Source organism: Dreissena polymorpha, chromosome 8 (assembly GCF_020536995.1).
Source record: "Dreissena polymorpha isolate Duluth1 chromosome 8, UMN_Dpol_1.0, whole genome shotgun sequence".
Taxonomy (NCBI): Eukaryota; Metazoa; Mollusca; class Bivalvia; order Myida; family Dreissenidae; genus Dreissena; species Dreissena polymorpha.
The window spans coordinates 39,607,472-39,629,876 of NC_068362.1; the positions used below are offsets into that span (position 1 = coordinate 39,607,472).

General features: G+C 36.9%; 1 pseudogene; it reads right to left on the reverse strand.

Annotated features, from left to right (window-relative positions):
* LOC127841068 (anoctamin-7-like) overlaps window positions 1-22,405 on the reverse strand; it is a 51,243-nt pseudogene that overhangs the window by 24,958 nt on the left and 3,880 nt on the right.

Sequence of the window (22,405 nt, forward strand, 5' to 3'; positions counted from 1 at the left end):
CGCATGACCTATCTTTGTATTGTTAAAATCAATTTTGCGTGAAATGTTCTTTGACATGGTTATGAGGGTCACTCTGCGCAAAAGTTTGACTAGATGTTTTGTTAAAGTTATTGCCTTAACATTGGATTTGATAAGAAAATGTTTAGTATATTGTGATGTACATCCCTTTAGTAGGTACTTCCTTTTAGTACATACTTCCCTTCAGTAGGTACTACCCTTAAGGTGTCACTTTCCTTTGTATTTTAACATTCCTTTAGTAGTAACTTCCCTTAAGTAAAGTTACTTCCTCTTATTAGTAACTTTACTTAAGAAAATATTCTTCCTTTTTACAAGAGTGACATCCCTTAAGAAGTAACGTCCCTTTGGTTAAGTTACTTCTCTTATACAATACAGAGTTATCACTCTAACCTCTATCTCCGCATAGTCCGACACGTCCCAGAGATGGGCCAGGCTCGCATTCTTACGCTTCCAGTACTCCAGAAAGGTTACTGCTGCATTACAGAAATTGAACTTTAAAAGACTTGAAGAGAACAGTAGCGGCGTTCTCTGAAAACTGGAATGTATGCATGTGCGTAAAGCGTCGTCGCAGATTAGCACGTGCAGTGGGCACATGCTTATCAGGGACTAACTTTTCTTCCTTAACTACATTTTTACTAAGAAGAGACTTCTTTTAAAAGAAATATTCCATACAAGCAGAAACTTTCGCCCTGATAAGACTGTGTGGACAGCACAGGCTTAACATTGACCACACTTTACGCGGATGCATTAAGCTCCGTTTTCCCACAGCAAGACTCATATAAGAACTTTATGAATAGCTTCAGCAGTTTTCTTTAACATACCATTAAACTAGCATAATGCTGTGTCTCAATGTCTGAAACAACATAATAAGTGAATAACAGTAAGAACCAATTAGTACAATTATGTTATCGAAAATGTAATTATAGAGTACAATATGAATTACACTGATTTTCAGTATAAAGACAAAATCATGTACAAGGCAATATTTGATTGAGGCAAGGCAAGTGTTTATTTAAGTCACGTTAATTTGCTTGGCATGAAAAACCAAACAATTAACAAAGACCTGTTGTTCAGGTTTTCCAAGACTCACTACAAATCCCGTTTATCTTCAAGACAAACCTAGTATCCCGTAAACAGGGCCAGTGTTCACCAACACATACTTGCTTTTAAGTATTAACAAAAAACTCACAATACTTGCTTTTAAGTATTAAGAATAAACTTACAACCAAGAAATCTCACATTAAATGCTGCTTATGAAATATAAACATTGTTTTGAATAAGGCATTATATAATGTTAGGTGTTTAGTGTCAAGATATACTTAACAATAAAGAATGGTCACTCTTAAGTCTGAGAATCAAAATGGTATCCGCTAAACAGGCCTAATTAAACTTACCCCAGAATGACACAAATATAGAGTAGAAGACGGTTCCCGGATGGTCAAACAAGTATGCGAGCCGGATATACATGCAGACATCAGAGAGGAACCAGTATGGGCAGCCGATGTTCTCATCACAGAGTGGACACATCTAATAGGTCTGATTGGACGAACACACCTCGTTACTGGGTATGGAAAAACACCTTGTTACTATGGAGGGAAATATAACACCTTTTAACTGGGGAGGGAAGTATAACACCTCATTACTGGGGAGGGAAATATTACACATCGTTAACGGGGAGGGAATATAACACCTCGTTACTGGGGAGGACAATAAAACAACTCATTACTGTGGAGGGAAACACACCTCGTTACTGGCGAAGGAATATAACAAATCGTAACTTGGGAGGGAAATATAACATCTCATTACTGGGGAGGGAAATATTCCAACTCGTTACTGGGGAGGGAAATATAACACCTCGTTACTGGGGAGGAAATATAACACCTCAGTACTGAGGAGGGAAAACCCGCCTCGTTATTGAGGAGGAAAATATAACACCTCGTTACTGGAGAGGGAAATATAACACCTTGTTACTGGGCAGGGAAATAAAACACCTCATTACTGGGGAGGGAAAAATATAACACCTCATTATTGGGGAGGGAAATATAACACCTCGTTACTGGGATGCAAATATAGCATCTCGTTAGTGGGGAAGGAACGATGGTGTTTAAATGAGCTCTATATTGTCCTATGTGTACAGATAAAATCGTATTTGACCCTCATCAGCAAGGAGATAAAAAGAGCCTCGTTCTGGGAAAACTGGGCTTAATGCATGCGTATATACTGTTGTTCCAGTTACTCTGTGTGGACTGCACAGGACAATCTGGGAGATACTTTACCCCCACACACGAAGCCCAGTTTACCCAGAGTAAAGAATGAAAGATATTTCTTCTCACAGAGCAATATAATCAAATTCATTTATAATAAGAGATGCTTACAAAATCAAGAAGCAATTAGGTGGTTGTGTTCTTAAAGTGGACACTGGTGTTTTCTAATTAACAATGGACACTTACGAAGTTGTATTCTTATTGATAATATACTCTCATATTTAAGCATTCGGATCAATCATGAATATTGACCTTAGTTTTCTGATAGGCAGCGACACTTACGCAGGTATATTCTCATAGATTGTGAACACTCCGTACAGGAATACGAATATGCCAACCAGAGATGCTGGCAGCAACCACGCTGTGTAAAAACCTGAATAAAACGGAAACAAGAATATATATGCCTTGCTGTAGTGTCGTCCAAGACTAGCCTGTGCAGTCCACAAAGGCTATCAGAGATTTCCCGCTTTTAAGGTATTTTTTGTTAAACGGAAGACAATACTTAGCGAAAATCCAGTTAAAGCGGAAAGTGTTGACCTTGATTAGATTGTGCGGACTACACAAGCTATGCTGGAACACCACTTATAACAATGCATTAAACCCCGTTTTACCATAGCAATGCTAATATATATTTTACACCTTTATCACTATAAATTAAAATGTTTTTAATAGAAATAAACAAAAATGCGTCCATAGCATAATTATGCCCCCACATTCCACTTTTCTCTCAAAACTCAACTTCTCCACTTATCTAACAAAACCAATTTTTTGGGGACAATTTTGACTTTTGACCCATTAGTAAGACTTTCACTTTTGAGATAATGAGACAGGTAATACATGCAGTACTCAATGGTAATTTGTGGAAAGTTATTTTTAAAATGCATGGTGAGCTATCAAGTAACAGTCGTGACAGTTGTTTTATGGCCAAATTAGACCTTTGACCTTTAAGTGTGATCGTGACCTTTAGGTAGGGTGAAAGCTGTTAAACATGACATGCCTTTTCGTCATGATGGTCGTTAGTATCAAATCACTTAAAAAATAGCATGATAAGTGACAAAGTAACAGTCTGCACAAGCTGTTTCATTGCCAAATATGATAATTGAACTTCAAGTGTGAACTTGAACTTTTAGGTATAGCGATAGGTGTTACACTCAACAAGTTGTCTTGTGAGTTTGAATTGCGAAAAGTTAATTTTAAAGTCATATATATATATATATATATATATATATATATATATATATATATATATATATATATATATATATATATATATATATATATAAAGCGAAGTTATGGCACGGACATGAAAATTCAAGCCGTGTCATGGCAAAAATTGACCGTTGTCCACTAAGTGTCGCCTTGATCATTGGGGCATGGAGACGAAATTTACACACGACACATAATCTTATTTTGGATTGCATTTGAAAATGTTTGGTTTCAAATGAAAACCAATTTTATGCTTATAAATATTTTAATGATTGTCAGATGATAAACCACAACTTTACCCTCCTTCCAACCTAGCATTCTAAACCACTACCTTACATTTCCAACTTAGTATTCTAAACCACAACCTTACCCCTCCAACGTAGCATTCTAAACCACAACCTTACCATTCCAACCTAACATTATAAACCACAACCTTACCCTTCAAATCTGGCATTCTAAACCACAACCTTACCCTTCCAACCTAGCATTCTAAACCACATCCTTACCCTTCCAACCTAGCATTCTAAACCACAACCTTACCCCTCCAACCGAGCATTTAAAACCACAATCTTACCCCTTCAACCTGGAATTCTAAACCACTACCTTACCCCTTCCAACTTGATTTTGTTTCCTTCAAATACCACTTAAATTGCTCTTATTGTTTTCACATTGTTTTTAGCCAGACTTGCTTGTGAATTTAATTTCAAGTAATGGTTCTACCAAGGAAACGGACTTAAGAGGGTTTCAATAAACCTAAGGCTTTCGATGAAATCTAGGTTAAATAAATGGGTGCAAACTCAGAGACTCTCACCCAGCCATGCAAAGTATATGCCTATCTTCTCTCCGAAGTACTCTCGGATGTGGTCGAGGGGTTGATATCGGTACCAAGTACACCAGCGCGCCCAGTAGTGGTACAAGACCTGGCGCGGATTGAGAGCCTGTGGGTCTAACTTGCAGTATTTGGGCAGCTCATACGGGCCCTGTAAATACATAGGAGCCGCACTCTGGGAAAACTGGGCTTAATGCATGTGCGTGTGCATGTGCGTAAATATTCGTACGAGATTTGCCGTGCAGTACCGGGGCAGCTCATACGGGCTCTGGAACATACATATGAGCCTCGCTATGGGAAAACAAGGCTTAATGCATTTGCCTTAAGTGTCGTTCAAGATTAACCTGTGCAGTTCGCACAGGCTTATATGGGATTGGCTTCAGGCAGACTCGGAAGCACAACGTGTTTGTCATTAACTGACCAAATCAATCTCGCGTTCGCTCATGAATGTTCGGATATTGTCGAAGGAAATTCACATGCAATATATGGCCACACATAAAATAAAAACGAGCATTTTTTTCTCCTTTAAAGAAGCATTTTCACGTTTGGGTAAATTGCCAAATTTGAAAAAAAGTTGTTTTAGTTTCGCAAACTTTCGTTTTAGTTATGATATATGCGAGGAAACAGTAATACTAAACATTTACCATGCTCTTAAATAGCCATTATATGCAGCTTTTGTCGATTTAAAACCCCGAAAAGTATAAAGCGTTGCAACGCGAAACGAATTAATAATTTGGAGAGTTCCGTTGTTGTCGTTATATTTTGGGAAACTACGAGGATTACTTAGTATAAAATACGTCTGATATTGTATCCGGAAGGTAAGTCGAGTGGTCTAAGTGGAAGACTTTTTACACCAGGACTCCAGGGGTCAGTGGTTCGCGTCCTGAGGATGGTTACCATTTCTTTTTTTTAGGGATGTCAACGAATATCCGAATATCCGAATATTCGGTCCCGGACCGAATATTCGGATACTGTTTTCCGAATCGAATATTCGGAATAAAAAATAAAAAATCCAGTAATTTCAAAGACTTTGTATTCGTAAAATTTGCTTCAAACATTGTTAAAAAAAGTTGTTCTTTGTGTCATAATGTTTATTCCGGTAGGCGCGTTAATGCGTCGCTATGGTGATGACAGTATACCGGTCATAAATCCCGCTAACAAAGCAAGACACTTTGTGTCAAAATTATGATAGGCGCAAATCGCGTCGGCAATCAAAACACCGACCTGCACTTGATCCAATGACTCGAATTACATTTAAAATTATCAAAGATTAAATGAGTAAAGGAAAAGCCAACTTTGTGTAAAAACAAATAAGACCGTATGGCAATTAAAACACCGACTCGTATTGATCTAATAACTCGAATTACATTTAAAATGATCAAAGATTAAATGAGTAAAGAAAGAGCCGACTTGGTGTGAAAAACAAAACAGATCGTATGGTTTTAATCACGTTGTCCAATCAAAAAAGCTTTTAGAAAATAATTTACTCAACCTCTAATGAGTATTTGCGTATCGAATGGTCCAAACATGAATTAATTACTCAATATTCAATCAGGTATTATACTTAAAGACATGTTTTTGGTATTTCACCCTCATTTAATTGAAAATATTATAATTGCTACACGCATAAAGTAAATATCTGTCCAAGCAAAATGCCACCTACGCCTTCCGCTGCTTGGAAGAATTTCACGACATCATCCGATAAGAAGTCGCCGATCCAAGTGTCTTTTAAACGTGGCAACTTTAAAAGACTGACTGTTTAGTCTGTTAAACAGGTTCAAAGTGTGTTGTGGCTATGTACATACTAAGTAATTCGTTTAAGTTCAGCTTTAATTATATGTAGATCTAACTGTTTTGTCATGTAATTATTTTGTCGTCATGTAATATTATGTTTCTCGTTCTATTGTTGATGTACGATATAATAGTTTAAAAACAGTTTTTGTCATTCAATTTTAACAATAAAAAGTAATCAACAACATCAGCTTCGAATTAACGACGGCAACGCTGTGTCAATATTTAAACACTTCCGGTGAACTTCCGGTAAAAACGAAAGTAGAATTCATGGAGTAATGGTACGGTAAACAAAGTTGACTTTTTTCCAACAGATGTTGACCGAATATCCGAATATTCGTTCGGAAGGGTGACCGAATATTCGAATACCGTAATCGGTATTCGTTGCCATCCCTACTTTTTTTAAATTTTATTCTTGATATTTTACTGGAGCTTTTTATATCCAATGTTTACATTTATCAATATAAAGCATTTAATAACAAACTTCAAAACATGCTAAAATCTGTGAAAAGGCCACTTTAATCTATGTTGCCAGACCGCATCTAGCGTTGAAATTATGACTATTGCTATAAGGAACAAAGATTGTATGTGTAAACTGTATTTTTAAAAATATTGTACGAAATATTCGTTGATTTAAGGTGTTAATGGGCGTTTTAGGCCAATATCAGAAGATTAAAGGACCAAAAACTCACTATTTATGGAAGTGATTTGGCTGATAAAGAACTTTTTACACTTTTCTTTTACACTTTTACACCGAAGAGCCAAAACAAGGATGGTCTACCATCATAGGGACAGACAGACAAAATCAGAATAACAAGAATTGCATTCAGCTTTTCTGGAAATTTTCAGGACTTTTAAGAACTTAATAATACTTGAAGCAATATTTTACTACCTTGACAATTAAATATCTCCAAAAAGCTCATTCTTGTTATTAATTAAAAATATCCAATGAGCTTCATCCTGGGAAAACCGGGGTGAAATCGTGTGTGTTAAGTGTTGTACCAGTAAAGAATGTGCAGTCAGGGACAAAACTTTCAGATTTCATGGTATTTATTGTGTTTATGAAATCTCTTCTAAGAGAAAATGTACTCTAGGCGTAATGTGTCGCCTGTATGGACGGCACATGCTTATGTGGACTGACACTTTAACCAAATGCATAAAGCCCGGGTTTACTAAAAGCGAGGCTCATATTAAAGCAACAGTTCCTACTCACGTCATGCCCATATAAAAGCAACAGTTTCTACTCACGCCATGCAAAGGAAAGGCGGCAGAGTACACTCCCTCCTCTATGAGCCGCTCTATCCCTATCTCGGCTCGCTTTCTGTTGCCGTAAGCTGCTGTGGCGAGTATCTCCCACACAATACGGCTCCTCTGAGTTGATGAGAAAAATGTCTCATGATTGTTGCTGCCCAGAAACCTGCATATGAAAAACATATAGAGTGATTGGCAGGGAGGAATCTGCATATGGACAAAATAACATATTGTGTGTGGATGGGACGAATCGGCATATGGAAAAAAAACATCTATTTGGTCGAAGAACCTGCATATGAAAAACACATTTAGTGAGTGGAAGGGAGAAACCTGCATATAGAAAACACATTTATTGTGTGGAATGGACGAATATGCATATAGAAAACACATCTAGTGTGAGGAAGGGAGAAAATCAATATGGAAAAAAACATTAAATGTGAGGAAGGGATGAAATTAATATGGACAACATATCTGTGGAAGGGAGGAAATGGATTCGGAAAACACATCCTTATGATAAAGGGAGGAACCTGCATATGGAAAACACATTTAGAATGTTGAAGGGACGAATCTGCATATGAAAAACACATCCAGTGCGAGAAAGGGAAAAAATCAATATGGAAAACACATCTAGAGTGAGGAAGGGTTGAAATCAATATGGAAAACATATATAGTGTGTGGAATGGAGTAACCTGCGTATAGGAACACATCTAGTGTGCGAATAAGGAGGAAATGAATATGGAAAACACATTAATTGTGAGGAAGGGAGAAGGCTGCATTTAGAAAACACATGTAGTGTGATAATGGAAGAAACCAGTTTTTATCAAAATATGCAACAACAGATAAAAAAATCATTTTGACCGGCGATTTGAATTTCAACCTTGACGATCCGTCTTGATAAGGATACTCTCAAATTCAATAACATACTCCATTCCTTTGGTATGATGCAGCATGTTAAAGAGCCAACACACGTACGAGGACACACTCTGGATGTTGTGATTACCAGGGACACTGATGATACGGTATCTAACGTAGTTGTTACCGATCCTGGACTTTCAGTCAACTCAGGAAACATTTCTAAGGACCATTATGCCGTCATCGTCAATGCAAGAGCATCAAAACCAGCTCCGGTAAGAAAAACTGTAACCTTTAGGAAACTACGAGATATCAATATTGGAACATTTAAACAGGATATCAGAAAGTCAGAAATACAATTTGAAAATATACATGACCCTGAAACCCTTGTCCAAACGTATGATTTTAAACTTTCAGCATTGGTAGACAAACATGCTCCACTAAAAACAAAATCTATAACCCTGCGGCCGACTTGCCCGTGGTACACAGATGAGCTTCATGACGCTGAACATATCAAACGAAATTTGGAAAGAAAATGGCTAAAATTGAGACTCACTATTGATCATGACATTTATAGAAACACTGCGCCAAAATGAACAAAATGTTGAAAAAAGCACATGTAGATTTTTATTCAGATAAAAAAACATCCTGTGCCCATGATCAAAAGAGCATGTACAAAATCACAAAACACTTACTGAATGGCCTATCTGAAATAGCTCTCCCGTCAGGCAAAACGTCCGATGAGTTAGCACAAGATTTCAATGATTTTGTTTAGGTAAAGTTGAAGGTATTAGAAAAGATATTTCTGAACACGCCCTTTCTCATTCAAATTCAAAACAGAGAAATAATAATAACCCAACAGGAGAAACATGCATATTGGCACATTTCCGTCCGACAACGGAGGAAGAAGTCAAAATCATCATGCAATCTCAAAATAAATCTTGCGAGCTTGACCCTATTCCAACTTGGCTACTGAAATAATGCAAAAATGAACTGATACCAATACTGACAAAAATCATCAATCTTTCGATTGAAACAGCAAGTGTGCCAAGATCCTTTAAAACATCACGTATAAGACCTTTATTGAAAAAGCCCACCTTAGATAAAGAAACACTACAAAACTATCGCCCGGTTTAGAATTTGTCATATGTTTCAAAATTATTGGAGAAAGTTGTCAGCAAAAGAATAGATTAACATTTGACAAAAAACAATTTAAATGAAGAAAACCAGGAAGTTCCACTCAACAAAAACAGCTTTATTAAAAGATCATAACGATGTCCTTCAATCATTAGATAAGAAAAATGTCACTGTCTTTGTTATGCTGGATCCCTCTGCTGCATTCGACACCATCGACCACAAAACCCTTTAAACCGCCTCGAACAACAGTTTGGCTTTGCTAAAAAACCACTACAGTGGGTAGCTTCTTACCTATCTAACCGATTCAAAACGGTGAACATTGACGGCAAGGTATCAGAACCAGTGCTGCTGACCTTCAGCGTACCCCAGGGATCTGTGTTAGGCCCAAACTTTTACACCATGTATACTAAACCTGCTGGGAAAATTTGCAAAACACATGGTCTCGGGCATCACTCCTACGCCGATGACTCGCAGCTCTACCTTTCCTTCGAACCCACCGATGGAGCAGCCCAAAACGAAACACTTAATCGAGTTGAAAAGTGCCTCCGATATATCATTTCGTGGATGAATACAAATATGCTTAAACTTAACACCGATAAAACCGAGGTCATAGTATTTTTAAGTCGAGATAACGCATTTCGTGGATGGGTTAACTGTTAAAGTAGGGGACTCGACAATTAAACCATCGCAATATGTTCAAAATCTAAGTGCTCGGTTTGATTCGAGAATGAACATGGAACACCATATTAATGCTATAATTAGATCATGTTTCGGTCAGATTAGGCAAATAGGTCACATCAGACAATATATAACACCAAATGCCACAAAATCCTTGGTCAATTCACTTGTCACACCTCGGCTAGACTATTGCAATGCATTGCTGTATGTAACACAAACATCAGCTATCAAGAAACTACAAAATGTTCAAAACACTGCGGCGCGTGTTATAACAAGAACATCCCTCTATAGTCATAGAACACCGATCCTAAAAGAATTACACTGGCTCCCAGTAGAAAAAAGAATTCATTCAAAATACTTACCAATGCGTTCAAAGCCTTAAATGGAAAATCGCCTGTATATCAAAGAACGAAGCGACTTCATTAGTGATTCCAACGAAGATTAAATCCGTATGATACGGAGAGCGAAGTTTCATGTACGCTCCTCCAAAACTCTGGAACTCACTTCCATCAAACATTCGAGGTTCTTCAACCCTGAATTCCTTCAAAAAGGCATTGAAAACTCATCTCTTCCTCCAATCTTATGCAATATAAGCAGTGGTTTATTCATTTCTTTATATAAAATCTCAATCAGCACGAACTGGAAAAACCCCTTTTAAACGAAGCATAATTATTCCTTTGTGGGAACTGGAAATAACCCCTTTGGGGGTTTGTGGACTCGTGGTAATGGTATCCTGACTTTACCCTTGCCCAAATCAGCATGAACTTGAACTTACCCTTTTAAAGGAAGCATAATTATTCCTTGGGGGCTTGTGGGCTCGTGGTTATGGTATCCTGACGTAACCCTTGTCTCTGTTTTGTCTCTGTTTTGTCTTGTTGATCTTTCTTATCTATGGTTACTGTGCATGATGTTTTTTATGTAGTACTTATAGTTCAAGTTTTAGATTTTATTGTTTCATTGTCTTATAGCTATACACATAGGGTTGTTTTATAGCGTCTTGTTGATCTTTCTAATATATGGTTACTGTGCATGTTTTATCGTAGTACATATGGTATAGGTATAATAGAGTAGTTTTGATCGATTCTTTTGAAACAGTGCTGTAAAATGAATTCGAACCTGTGATACGTTAAATGTTCTTATGTAAAGCGCCTTTGAACGTGCACTCTTGCATGAAAAGGGCGCTATATAAATCCGGTATAATAATAGTAATAATATGGAAAACACGTCTTGTGTTTGGAAGGGAGAAAGCTGCATATGGAAAATACATCTAATGTGAGGAAGGGTAGAACCTGCATATAAAAAACATATATAGTGTGTCGAAGGGAGGAACCTTCATATGGAAAAAACATCGAGTGAGTGGAAGGGAAGAACCTGCATATGGAAAACACATCTAGTGTGAGGATGGAAGCATATTAGTATGGACAACAACTTAAAAACAACATGTACATACCCATCATTTTTCTATCAATCTATCAATACTATTTTCCATCCATCCGTCCATCAATGCATTTCAGTCAAACAATTCAATCATTCTTACTTGGATCCGCTCATGAATCCATTATTTCCATTCTAACACATACATCCACCAATCCACCAATTCAATGGAACCCAATCCATTCATCTATACAATCATATTCCATCCACTCATCTATCTTAATTTAAACACGAGCTGTGTTTATGAAACACAATGCCACCTAATGCACGTTTAGAGAAATTGTTAGGTCCAAAGCCCATAATTATGCAAACAAATCAAAAGACTGGAAAGAAAATCAAACTTGATGTAGTATACTCAAAGACAAAATATAAAGTCAACATCTGAAAGCATTTTGAAAACAAATCCCAAATAGTGGTATTAAAATAATAAGTCAAACTCCAGTAACTTCTTCAAAAGTAAACTGACCAAAACGAAACTCGAACTTGATCTGTAAGTTATGCAGGTAGACTCACATACCAAAAATTAAGTAAATATCTGAAAGGAGTAAAACCTCCTGGAGCACAATACCAGATGGACGGACGGACAGATGGACTGACAGAAGCATAGTCTGTCTGCTAAAAACAACGCTACCCGGGGCATACAATCAATGTGTAACATTTTGTGCGAAGAAGATTTGAGAAATTTATGTAACATTTAACTGGTAGAGAGATGCATTTCAAGACCCCATTAACCCAATTTTAAATACGCAGGTCATTGTATGACAGTTATAGTTTTACAGATTTCAAAGTTTTGAACATCACTCCACAATCTTTCTAGTAACTGTTGTGCATTACCCACCTGTTGAGTTTGGACTTTTTAAAGGGGCATGTGTAGACATCGAGTGGTTTGTTGGGTACCTCCACATGCATCATGTTGGGGATGTTGAGAGCCTTCAGAATCGTGTCAGAACAATCTGAAGATGGGATTGGGTGCGCCTGACAATGTCAAACAAAATAACAGTTTATGTTAATTAACGTGTAAACATTGAACCGGGAAAACACAGGTTTCCGACACGCTTACCTTAATGACATCGTTATCTTATTAATAGAGTGTTTATAACAATTAAGTTGACAAATTTAATCCAAGGTTTATAACAAAAACGTTGAAACCATATGCACTTCTACTTCTATTCTTCCATGTTTTTATCGAAACATATTTAAACCACACTATTTGTTTTATTGTATTCCTACAGAAATTTACATTAAGGCATGATAAACACACACTCCGAAATACGTTTTTCATTCGTTTGATGTTTTAAACAAACAGTTTACTGTTAAAAAACACCACGTCCGACAGGTCCTTTAATTCCAGAGAGTTTAAATAAAACTATTGTGTTTCGTCACAGAAATGACTTTACACGATGTACTACGTAATATATATCGTAATATAAAATAGGGGTTTCTTATTTTCGGTGCGAGTAATGTGACGTCATTAAATGGGTTGAAGAAAGTAGTCCGGCTAGCATAGTAATACGGAATCGGAAAACAACGAGTAGCGTAATATGGGATTTATTTCAGAGATCTATACAAGCTGTATTATGTTAAAAGCATTAAACAGGTATATAATAAAACACATTATCACACTAAAAACATATTGCCTCTCTGTGTCCTATATACAATATACAACTTAAACCTTCCTTAACTTAAACCATGAAACAAAGAGTGCCATGGTGAAACTAAAGCACTGACCTGAGTTAAGAGGTGAACACATTGTTGAAAACTTGACCTGGTGGCCAAGTTTACGAAACTACTTAATCCATATTCGAACAGGTCATTTTAATTGTGAAAATAAAAATTCAGACAATGTTTCATCAAGATTGAGCAATAAATACGGCTTCTAGATCGGTAAGATTTAAACTGATTGCCAAATCCCACTTTGCCTAATTATTGTGAAGAAAAACATTCTGATCATGTTGAATCAAGATTTTGTCATATATGTGTTTTCTATAGTGGTTGCAATATTTTTTAAGATTTTTTTAAGATTAACCTGGTGACCTAGCTTTTGGACATGTGACTTAGGTTTGACCTTTGCTAAATATTGTAAAAAAGACAATCTTGCCGATGTTTCATCAAGATAAAACATATGTTTCCTCTGCAGTTGTATCGTGATAAATTTTGATGATGAACAAAGCACGACGAGGTCCACCAAAACAGAATGTCCACTTTGAGCTGATGTGAGATAAAGAGTAATAGTAAAATTATTGATATTCGTCAGCATAAAAAGTTTGTGTTTTAAAAGAATCGTCTCAAGCACAAATACAAGCATGGCTTTCTGATTTTTAGCAATGTACATATGTCATTTTCCGATGTCTTTGTGCTTATTTTCATTGTGTTAGGGTACATTTCATGGTTAATTTCCGATATGTTTGGGTTAAATTAGTTGATTGGTCAACCCACTAATTCGATTTGAAAATAATATCAATTGTACAGCATTACTAACCTGTAGGGGTGCTCTCATACACAAGTCCTCAGCGTAGAAGCAACAGACGTCCCAGGGGGCATACAGCTTCACATAGGTGATGGCCTTCCTCTCTGTCACAACACGCTCCTATGAAACCAATAACTGATTGGCGTAATCATGGTATCCACTGGGAAACCAACAATATAAAGAAGTGAAACTCCAGCTGCTGGAGTAGTATATAATTATTATTATAAACAATTAGTAGGTCAAACAAGGTTTCTAAAAATAATTAAAAAACAATACCACTACCAGCCTCTGAAGGCTGAAAATAAAACAGCATCGAAGATATGTACGGGGATACACGCAACTGCATCCACGCAGCACACATCAAACTGTTGTGCAATGCAATATAAAGAAGTGAAACTCCAGCTGCTGAAGTAGTATTGAATTATTATTATAAACAATTAGAAGGTCAAACAAGGTTTCTAAAAATAATATAAAAAAATTCCACTACCAGCCTCTGAAGGCTGAAAGTAAAACAACATCGAAGATAAGTACGGGGATACACGCTACTGCATCCACGCAGCACACATCAAACTGTTGTGCAATGCAATATAAAGAAGTGAATCTCCAGCTGCTGGAGTAGTATTGAATTATTATTATAAACAATTAGTAGGTCAAACAAGGTTTCTAAAAATAATAAAAAAACAATACCACTACCAGCCTCTGAAGGCTGAAAATAAAACAACATCGAAGATATGTACGGGGATACACGCTACTGCATCCACGCAACACACATCAAACTGTTGTGCAGTGCAATATAAAGAAGTGAAACTACAGCTGCTGGAGTACTATTGAATTATTATTATAAACAATTAGTAGGTCAAACAAGGTTTCTAAAAATAATTAAAAAAAACAATACCACTACCAGCCTCTGAAGGCTGAAAATAAAACAAAATCGAAAATATGTATGGGGATACACGCTACTGCATCCACGCAGCACATATCATACTATTGTGCAATGCAATATAAAGAAGTGAAACTCCAGCTGCTGGAGTAGTCTTTAATTATAATTATAAACAATTAGTAGGTCAAACAAGGTTTCTAAAAAGAATAAAAAACAATACCACTACCAGCCTCTGAAGGCTGAAAATAAAACAACATCGAAGATATGTACGGGGATACACGCTACTGCATCCACGCAGCACACATCAAACTGTTGTGCAATGCAATATAAAGAAGTGAAACTCCAGCTGCTGGAGTAATATTGAATTATTATTATAAACAATTAGTAGGTCAAACAAGGTTTCTAAAAAAAACAATACCACTACCAGCCTCTGAAGGCTGAAAATAAAACAAACTTTGTAAAAATGGTATCCACTTGGAAACCAACAACACAGTGTTGTAAAAATGGTATCCACTTGGAAGCCAAAACACTGTGTTTTTTTTAAATGGTACTAAATGGGAAACCAACAACACACTGTTGTAAAAATGGTATCCACTTGGAAACCAACAGCACACTGTTGTCAAAATGGTATCCACTGGGTAACCAACAACACACTGGCGTAAAACAGGTTCCATCTATATGATCCTTGATATGGCTTAATGTTAATGCGTAAAGTGTATTCCAAGATTAACCTGCGCAGTATGCACTGGATAATCAGGGAAGACACTTTTCGCTTTTTTTCATTTAAAGGTCTCTTCTTAGCGACAATCCAGTTAATGCGGAAAAAGTCATCCCTGATTAGCCTGTGCGGACCACAAAGGCTAATCTAGGATGACACTAGGAAGCACATGCCCCATTTCCTCAGAGTGCAGCAAATATGCTTTGATTAACCATTTCCCGCACAGAAACGGATTCTGACGCGTTCGTAAATTAGAATATATCAACATAAATTAAAGACCGTTTTGTCCGACATTAAGTGGCCATGTTTCACTAAACCCGACATTGATGTGAATAGTAAATGTTTAAGTGTTTTTTTTTTCGATGACATATTACTGATGAAGAATCCAAATAATGCCGGACTGGTATCTTTGGGGATTTAGAGAAATTCAAGATGGCAGCCAAGCTGGCGGCCATGTTCAGTCTTATTCTTTTAACATATAGATATGCATTATTTTATGTATAATAACGTCATTTTTGATATTGGTATACATGTTAGATACTAATAAGGAAGTTTGAACATGTGTTATAAACATACATGAAGATGGCGTCCTAAATTGTTGCCAGAATCAATATGGCTGCCACAAAATTGTCCCTAACCCAAAGATCATATCCAATATTTCTCACAACAATAATGAATATGGTAAAATACTACAATTTAGTAGCAATTAAGTCTTTAATAAAGTCTTCGATAAACTAAGTTTGAATAATACATGTGCATAGTACAGTAAAACAAGAACATATCGACTTAATCCTGACCATTGGAGAAAAGTTATATAATTTGTGTACAGCAACAGCAACTATAAAGTCATAGGTATGATTTGTCCTTTGAACATAATCCGGTGTCATAAATGGCATAAAGCACAGTATATATCAATTAAAATATCATAATACGTATAATTCTACGTTTGTTCACAAAGGTCATGATCAGGTCACACTTTAAAATAATCATGGTATAATGTAGTATGTATACTAGTTAAGCACATGTTGTGAGTTGTTGTCTAGCACAGAGTGTTGTTCTAGTGTCAATATTAGTTCAGTTCGTATGTTTGTCTTTCATTCCAACAATCAAATAACGCAATACACTATTTTCCCCCATCTTTCCTTTCTCATCAACAAAGTAAGTTATCTAAGGGGCATCTTTTATTTTTGATTTGTCTACATTGTATTATATCAACCTGAACATTTTGACAAGCACAAAAGACAGTATATGGTAGTCGCGCTTTATTACATAAGCACCAAAGGGTTTAACATGGGTTATCGCTTGTACACCCCCATGTTATCATTTGAGCACATTGGGTGGAGCTTAAGCACCATTTGATGCTATTGTAATGGTAAAAATGGTGTTTGCGTCTCGTCTATTCGCAAACCATAACAACACGGATACAGATATGGGGGTTCAGCATCTAATGCCTGTTTTCACATACACGCCTGTATGTGAGCACTTTTCTCATTTTTATGGATTGATTCCATGGTTGGCGACAAGCTTGCTAGCGATGGCATTGTCTTACCCGACTTGCCTTCCCTGGCTGCCAAAAGGAAATTTCTTGTAATAGACATTTCATCGGTATCATGCTTTCCATAACATGCTTAGACAAATCTGGATGCTTCCTTCACAACTTCTTTCATACAAGCTGTCATATCGCCTAACAGTCTGATGGAGTTGCTTGCGCTCAGGATCTTAAAAAATATTCCCTTACCGATCCCAAACTATGCTACAGTGTCGCATTCAGAGATAGTGTGAGCAGGCAGCAAGTTGGTCGCGATATTTCTATGATATTTGGTAATTTTGCCAATGTCTATAACTGCTCTGTCTCTCACTGGTATACCAAGATTACAAATAATGAAAGTTTCAGGAACAAAACAACCACGTCTGTATTATCAGTAACTACAGAAATGCTAGGGTGTTCTGATTCTACAGCATCAACCATTTACTTTATCGTAATAACATAAGCTTTTTAGTGGTTTTTTTTATCAGCTCGATTGATTCTGACACCTTTATATATTTCAGTGGGCGAATCATGATATCCTGTAACGACTAATATTTTTGGTTGAGTGCAGACGAGTTCATTTTGTTTATCCGTGCATAAAGCTTAACAAATCAGAGAGATCTGCTGTTGTTGTGTTCTCAGTGATACCTTGTAAAACTTTTTGTGGTGACTCGTAAGTTTTGCACCATTATGCATTCAATTTTCTACCTGTCACCACATTCTTGGTGCTGAACTCCATCTTTCGGTAAAACACTAAGTATACATCATAATTATTCAGATTTTGTCTTAAACGAGACTTTAAGATGTCAATATAGTCATGCAGCAGATCCATCTTTTACTGAACATGCGATCTGGATTTCAATGTGCCACTCAGACACTTCTACTTTTAATTAATTCTATAGCAACGATTTGTTTTTTCCTTTTCTGAGTTCCCCTGTTTAAGTTAACATAGCCGTAGGGTCTTCAGCTAATAACTTGTTTAGTACACTGTTAGTGTCAATTTCCTCAGAACTAGCTTGTAAGACAATCAATCTTGAATAAATGAGATTAATGTCATACACGTTGGTGTCTACAATCTTGCACTCTGATCACTGTGACGTATGATCTTTGAGTTTCCGACAATTGGGTTTAATGTCACTATGCAAAACTTTCTTACATCAAAGGTCTGTTATACATCAATGTTTTACGTTTTAACTGTTCGTGTCAGATCGACCCATTTTAATTGATGTATTACGTTACACGTTCAACCCACTAATTGCCATAAGCGTTTCCACTGATCCCACAAAGCTCATTAGGAAGTGTACACCACCAAGACGTAGTATTACGTCCTTAAACGGTTGTGGGTATGCCCAGATAATATTTACTGTAACTATATATAGTTGTAGATCACCTGTAAGCACAATTAAGTTCTTACCATACTGTGATGATAATACTTTGGCCTTTTGTGGAGATGTCATAATCGTGTCTGGGTCAGCAGGTTTCGTATCTCTAAGTGGTAAATAATCTATTTTTGTCTTGGGTTTGATCGTATGTTCTGTTCTCGGCACAGCCTGTTTTATATCGAATATATTCAGGACATGACTCTGTGGTAAGTGCATCTTGAAGAAATCTATGGGTAAGTGAATCTTGAAGAAATCCAAAGTCAGTTAGTTTCGCAAGATTCGCGGACACAGCCAGTCTACTGGAATATGTGGTTTATTTGGTCCTTGAACACGCTCAATATCAATTGCATATTCTCTCGGATTGACCATATCTGAATTTGGTGTATGTTGTATGTTCAATGCTGTCTTAAGAGGAAGATCATAATCGCCACCATGATCATCACCATCGCCAGTGAGTGTGTAGACACTGTACTATTCTGAGACGAAATATCGGCGTCAAAGTTATCGAACATGGTTTGGATCACCCCAGCGTAACAATCGGATATAGCGCATAGATGATTGACTCTCATTGCACTTATGGCTACTTATGCCTTGAACTTAAGCACGTCGTCAAATGAACAGGTAATGTTATACTCATGCATCTGATTGATCAAAGGTTGTGAATTTATGACTCAACCTGTAGTGTAGTTGGCCGTTTCTATAGTAGACCAGATATTATATTCCCTATCATGAAGGCATGATTAATGTTGTCTAGCCTCGATAACCACTTTGATAACAAACATATATCGACAAAGGAAGTAACTTATCTTTAAATGCGTTTCACGTATCAAAGGAAAGTAACTTGTGTAAACAATTATTTAATATATGAGGAACATTATTAAGAAATACATTAAATTTATGTGTGTGGTCCATGCTTACCTGATGTAAATCAAACGGGATGAAAATCATTTGTTAGTAGCGAATATGTGTAATTGATGTTGGCATCAAGTGTACTATGCAGTAAAGTGTTTCGTTTTTTAACAACCATGCAGCGTGTAAGCTTTCGTGGTTTTCACAACAAGGGTGTAAGCCTCAGTGGTTATAACAACCAGAGTGATAGCCTGAGTGGTTTTCACAACAACGGTGAAAGTCTCATTAGTTATAACAACCAGAGTGTAAGCCTAAGTGGTTTTAAAAACAAGGGTTAAGTCTCAGTGGTTATACAAACCGAGTAAAAGCCTAAGTATATTTCACAACAAGGATGTAAGTGTAAGTGGTTATAACAACCAGAATGGAAGCCTAATTCGTTTTCACAACAAGGGTGTAAGTCTGAGTGGTTATAACAACAAGAGTGTTAGCCTAAGTGGTTTTCACAACAAGGGTGTAAACCTCAGTGGTAATAACAATATGATTGTAAGCCTATGTGCTTTTCACAACAAGGGTGTAATTCACAGTGGTTATAACAGTTAGATTGTAAGCCTATGTGGTTTTCACAACAAGGGTGTAAGTCGCAGTGTTTATAACAACCAGAGTGTAAGCCTATGTGGTTTTCGAAAAAAGGGTGTAAGTCTCAGTGGTTATAACAACCAGAGTGTACGCCTCAGTGGTTATACAAACCAGAGTATATGCCTAAATGTTTTTCACAACAAGGTTATAGTCTCAATTGTTTTAAGAACAACGGTGTAAGCATCAGAGGTTTTAACAACAAGGGTGTAAGTCTCAGATGGGTTTAACAACGAGGGTGTAAGTTTCAATCGGGTTATGAACGAGGGTGTACGCCTAAGTTGTTTTAAGAACAAGGGTGGATGCCTCAGTGGTTTAAACAACGAGGATATAAGTCTCAGTGGGTTTCACAATAGGGGTGTAAGCCTACGTTGTTTCATCAACAAGGGTGTTAGTCTCAGTGTTTTAAACAACAGAGGTGTTAGGATCAGTTGTTTTAACAACAAGGATGTAAGTCTCAGATGGGTTTAACAACAAGGGTGTTAGTCTCAATGGGTTTAACAACAAGTCTCAGTGGTCTCAACAACAAGGGTGTAAGTCTCAGTGGTTTAAACAACAAGGGTGGTAGGATTAGTGGTTTTAACAACAAGGGTGCAAGTCACAGGGGTTCTAATAACAATGATGTAAGTCTCAAAGGTTTAGTACCCATCGGCTCTTAATGATTTGTTACTGCTTGCCTTAATGCAATAATCAACAAAAGATGTCAATAATCGCCTAAGTGCTACATGAACAAAGATATTTTTTGAGAAACTCCACTCTGGCCCTACGGCTACATTCTACATTATCAATCTCAAATATTGACTAATGCGAATAATTATATCAGCTGATATTTGCTTTTGAATTCAGACTAAAACAAAATTTCATGTACAGAATGATCATAGATATGACCAAGGGCCAATAGTCACAAAACATTTAAGTAAATCTTAAGTTGAACATAGGTGGAATGGACATTAAGACTCGTTGTCGGAATATAAGGCTGAATGCATGTGCGTAAGGTGTTTTCCCAGATTGGCCCGTGCAGTCTGTACAGGCCTATATGGAACTGTACAGGCCTATATGAAACTGTACAGGCCTATATGAAACTGTACAGGCCTATATGGAATGACACTTGTTTTCCATCAGCGCTGCTCATAAATAAGCATGTTAGCAATCTGTGCACGCCTCATTGTAATGTAAAATACCAATATACATGTACAAGATTGGAAGAGATATAAATATGTGTTGAAATTCCTTATGATTTCCACACATAGCTTTTAGCCCGGGCCCTGATGTACAAACCTCCTCCATCTCCAGTCCAGCCTTGCGCAGACTTTCCAGTAACGTGTATCTCTTGTGATCAGTTGATACCTTCTGAGTCTCAAGAGACTTGGGCTGGTTTTTGTCTTCCTCATAGACCAACATGAAATCTGCAATGAGAGAACATGAGACTTAGGCTGGCCTATGTTTTCCTCATAGACAAACATGAAATCTGCTATGGGAGAAACATGAGACTTAGGCTGGCCTATGTCTTCCTTATAGACCAACATGAAATCTGCAATGAGAGAAACATGAGACTTAGGCATGTGCATGTCTTCCTCATCGCCTGGACAGTCAACACAGTGACAGGCTAATCAGGGAAGAAACTTTCTGCTTTTACAGAATGTTTTGTTGAAAGTTAGTCTCTTTTTAACAAAAGTCTAGTCTAGGAAGAAAGTGTCTGCCCCGTTTAGCCTGTAATTACTGCAAAGGCTAATATGGGACAACTCTTAATGCATGTGCATTAAGCCACATTTTTCAATAACGTTGCTCCTTTATTTGATGTCATTTTCCTGGGCCTGTACCCAATGCATGAAATATCCAACATTTTAATTCTCACAAGTTTAACGTAAATTAATGTCACTTTTCAATAAAGTTCATGTTTCTAATTTGCACCACTGAAAACATGAAATATACAAATACTTCCCTAATACGTTTGCATCATTATCATTTTTGCACACTTAACTCAAGTTATCAGATTGACGAACAACTCCAATTCTAAATTTATCCGCCTTAGGCGGGAAATAATCGTTGACCACAAGTGGTGAACACTGTCCACTCCTCCCCAGTACCTATACCCTTGGGTAACTTATTAAATGTGTGTTTCGTTATATTTATCATACTTGTTCTGATGGCTGGAAGATGAAGCATCGCTTATATAGATGAACATAATTAGCTATCAGAAGCTGTTGCAAATAAGCTCCGAAAAGCTGTTGCAGCGTATGTTTTTTTTCCAAATTGGGAAAAGTACTTCGTACCAACCGAATTGGGAAAAAGTAGCGCGAAAAAACTGAAATTGGGAATATTTGCGTAGTGACATCTTAAATTAGGAATTGGTTTATTTTATTTGTTGAAAACAAATACTTTTAAGTGTTTTCACGTTGTCAATATTTTTTGAAGTTTGGTTCAAGCCATAGAGCTGCATAAGGAAATTAACTGAAAGTTGCATTGACTTACCCCCCCCCCCCCCAAA